A 3,036-nucleotide genomic window follows, 5' to 3' on the forward strand; every position below is an offset into this window, starting at 1 on the left:
CCTGTTGATGGAACATTCCATTTCTCACTGTGAACATGACGTCATTAGAAATAGATTTGGAAGGATACTCCAAAGCTCATCGGTCTGTGATATTACTATATAAATATTTAAAAGAATCATAGATAATTGTCACATATAGAAAAATAGTTCGGCACGCACGCACGCCGGTCCTCCCTCCCTCCCGTACTCGCGCCACAGCGGCTGCTCCCGCGTAACCCAGTACCACTGTCCACCCTGCTGCCGAGATGCTGCGGGTCTGTCAGTTGTCGGGCGTGACCGTTGCCGCCCAGAGTTGTCTCCGTGGGAAGTTTGTCCTTCGCCCATTGCGACCATGCCGACGATACTCAACCTCAGGAAGCTCTGGATTGAGTGCTGGCAAAATTGTGGGAGCTGGACTCTTATTTGTTGGTGGAGGTCTTGGTGGCACTGTCCTGTATGCTACATGGGATTCCCATTTCCGGGAAAGTATAGAGAAAACCATACCGTACTCAGACAAGCTCTTTGAGATGATTCTTGGTTCTGCACCTTATGGTGTTCCATTGCCAAAGAAGCCGTCTGGTCCAGAGGCTGTGAAAGGATCCAAACAGCCTGCTTCATACCTGCACAGACCACAGGGAGACACTCCAGCATCAGTAGCAGCACCTACAGAGGCAGCTCACATTATTTCTGCAGCAGGTGATACACTGTCAGTCCCAGCCCCTGCGGTTCAGCACAACAGATCCATAAAACCGGATCTCTCTGCAGTTGGTGAAGGAAAACCTACCCCTGCAACTTCAGAGGAAGTGTCCTCGCCTCCTGTAAAAGAGCGTCCTCCTGAAGAAGTTGCCGCCCGCCTTGCTCAACAGGAGAAGCGAGAACAAGTTCAGATTGAGTCGATAGCTAAGAGCTTAGAAGATGCTGTCAGCCAGACTGCTCGCACCACTCTGCAAGCAATCACAGCGCAGAATGCCGAGGTTCAGGCTGTCAATGCACATGCCAGTGTCCTGAAAGCCGCCATGGACAATTCTGAGATTTCAGGTGAGAAGAAGGCAGCCCAGTGGCGCACGGTGGAGGGCGCATTGAAGGAACGCAGAAAAGCAGTGAACGAGGCCGCCGATGCCCTTCTCAAAGCCAAAGAAGAATTAGAGAAGATGAAAAGTGTAATTGAAAATGCAAAGAAAAAGGAGATTGCTGGGGCCAAACCTTACATAACTACTGCAGAGGGCAAACTCCACAACATGATCGTCGATCTAGACAATGTGGTCCAAAAGGTCCAAGCAGCACAGTCTGAGGCTAAGGTTGTGTCTCAGTATCATGAACTAGTGGCCCAAGCCTGGGATGACTTTAAACGAGAATTGGACAGTATTACCCCAGATGTGATGCCCGGGTGGAAAGGGATGACCGACACGCTGCCCACTGATGATCTGAACTCCCTGGTCGCTCATGCCCATCGCCGCATCGACCAGCTAAACCGAGAGCTGGCAGAACAGAAAGCCATGGAGAAGCAGCACATCGAGTTAGCCTTGGAAAAACAAAAGCTGGAAGAAAAGCAGACGTTGGACTCTGCTGTGGCGAAAGCACTAGAACATCACAGAAGTGAAATAGTGTCTGAGCAGGACCGAAAGGTTGATGAAGTTCGACATGCCATGGAAACTGAAATGAGAACCCAGCTCCGCCGACAGGCTGCTGCCCACACCGATCACTTATGTGATGTCCTTCGGGTCCAAGAACAGGAACTGAAGTGTGAGTTTGAAAAGGACATGTCTGAAAAACTCGCTGAACAAGAATTAGAGTATCGTCGGCTCAGCCAAGAGCAAGTTGACAACTTTACTCTGGATATAAACACTGCCTATGCCAGACTGAGAGGGATCGAACAGGCTGTTCACAGCCATGCAGTTGCTGAAGAGGAGGCCAGAAAAGCCCACCAGCTGTGGCTCTCGGTCGAGGCGCTGAAGTACAGCATGAAGATGGCCTCTGCAGACCTGCCCACGGTCCCGCTGGGCGGTGCTGTCAAGGCCATCAAAGCCCATTGTGCTGACAATGAATTTGCCCAGGCTTTAACCGCGGCAATTCCTCCTGAGTCCCTGACCCACGGGGTGTACAGCGAGGAGACCCTTAGAGCCCGTTTCTATGCTGTCCAGAAACTGGCCCAGAGGGTAGCAATGATTGATGAAACCAGAAATAGCTTATACCAGTACTTCCTCTCCTATGTGCAGTCCCTGCTCCTGTTCCCACCTAAGCAGCTGAAGCCACCACCGCAGCTCTGCCCTGAGGATATGAACACATTTAAGCTATTGTCCTATGCCTCCTACTGCATTGAGCACGGAGACCTGGAGCTGGCGGCCAAGTTTGTCAACCAGCTGAAAGGGGAGTCCCGACGAGTGGCCCAGGACTGGCTGCATGAAACACGAATGACCCTAGAAACCAAGCAGATAGTGGACATCCTGACTACATACGCCAGCGCCGTAGGAAGAGGAACCACTCAAGTGCAGCAAGAGTAAGGCCTAGGTGGTGTCCTGGCCAGTCCTATTTCATGTCACAGGAAACCGGCAGTGACAAGTATACGAGGGGTTGGCAGCAAGGGTCCCACAAGTGTCTTGAAAGGAGCAGGTTTCAGATCCTCTTCTCAGGGTCAACCCTTGCTGCAGTTCCATTATTTCTGCTTGCTATCATGTCAGTGAACTCCAAGAATGCTTTCCTTGCCACTTGTGTAACATTGTCATTTTTCAGGTTTCACCGACCGGGCTTTTGAGCCAATCAAAATAATGTTTGTGATCCCTACTGCTAGTGATTTTTGACCTTGGAGCAAACTGAATAAAGCAACAAGATGAAAATGGAAAAAAAAAAAAAAGAAAGAAAAATGGTTCATTAAAATTGAACACTTAACTTTTCTTATAATACGATCTATTTATAATTTAATTTTTGTTAAAGACTCTTAAAATACGGCCTCATAAAACTGCTAATAACTCAATAATTGTCTCTTCCAAGCTAGCATTGGACTGCTGTAATATACCACTCAGATACCTCCATTTCCCTCTATTTTCTCTGGGCTCCTTT

At 49.1% G+C, this 3,036-nt stretch overlaps 1 pseudogene; it reads left to right on the forward strand.

The window, feature by feature from the left end:
• Positions 1-213: 213 nt before the first annotated feature.
• Positions 214-2,630, forward strand: LOC142444759 (MICOS complex subunit MIC60 pseudogene; annotated as a pseudogene).
• Positions 2,631-3,036: the final 406 nt, after the last annotated feature.

This window comes from Tenrec ecaudatus, chromosome 4, assembly GCF_050624435.1.
Source record: "Tenrec ecaudatus isolate mTenEca1 chromosome 4, mTenEca1.hap1, whole genome shotgun sequence".
Lineage (NCBI taxonomy): Eukaryota > Metazoa > Chordata > Mammalia > Afrosoricida > Tenrecidae > Tenrec > Tenrec ecaudatus.